Here is a 1,010-nt window from a genome sequence, read left to right as displayed (position 1 = left end):
TTTCCGAGAGCTCTCGATCCAACGTTCTTGGGACGAGTTGTTGGTCATCTCACATTAAATTTTTGCTTCAAATTCTCCCCCATATCTAATATACATTCAAAGTAATAGCAAAACGACCTCATTGTTCGTAAAAATGGATATTCCAGGTAAATTGCATTATGCCAATTGCAATACTGCATAACAACCATCTTTCAGATGTAACCGAAAATTTGACGGTTGTAGACAATGATTTTATGGAGTGATTCCACTTTTATAATATTTTTGGGTGCACTGGGGAAGGGAAAGTTTTAGAAAAAAAGAATGCATAACTACACAGAACATTTAAATGTAAACCCTTACTTGTCATTTCTGTTTCTTACAAATGTTACACATATAATGCGTTTTGTTTTCTGTGTGACACAACCTTACGCATTAGAACTTTTTTTTTATCCAATCATATAAAACATATTCGGCCTATATTGCCACTCCCATCAGTATTGTTATCACTTGCCGCCTTCACATGATTTGCTATTAAAAATGATCACCTCCGCGACATCAACAGCACTGTTCTTTAGCCAACATGACTGCTTTGCTACAAATTATGCTACCAATCCACCCGAGGAGATCTTGCACCCATTTGAGCTCACTGCTTACATGTGTAGCGACAGGTCTCAAAACTTCCTGCGGATGCATCACCTCACGGTCGAGCTAAAAAGTACCTCCCGTCGCCAGGATAACAACTTCTCAAGATTGCCAAGATGGCTCGAAATAGTCCAGTGTCCTGGGTGGCGTCGTGCTGCGTAAAACATTTTTTTTTATGTAATCGCATTCCATCTTTAGCCCATTAGTTCTAATTTTAGTAGATGGTAACCAACACTAACTCTTATCCTGTAAAATGCTATATACCGAAGGGTTTCTATATTAAACGGATCATGTTATACTGACGTTTACTATCCATCCATATATACCGACTTTTTTTTGTATGAGTCTGTTTATATCTATTTTTTCTATGTGTATCAAAATGTATGAAA

This window comes from Penaeus monodon, chromosome 33 (assembly GCF_015228065.2).
Source record: "Penaeus monodon isolate SGIC_2016 chromosome 33, NSTDA_Pmon_1, whole genome shotgun sequence".
NCBI lineage: Eukaryota > Metazoa > Arthropoda > Malacostraca > Decapoda > Penaeidae > Penaeus > Penaeus monodon.
Note: the sequence above shows the minus strand (reverse complement) of the source record.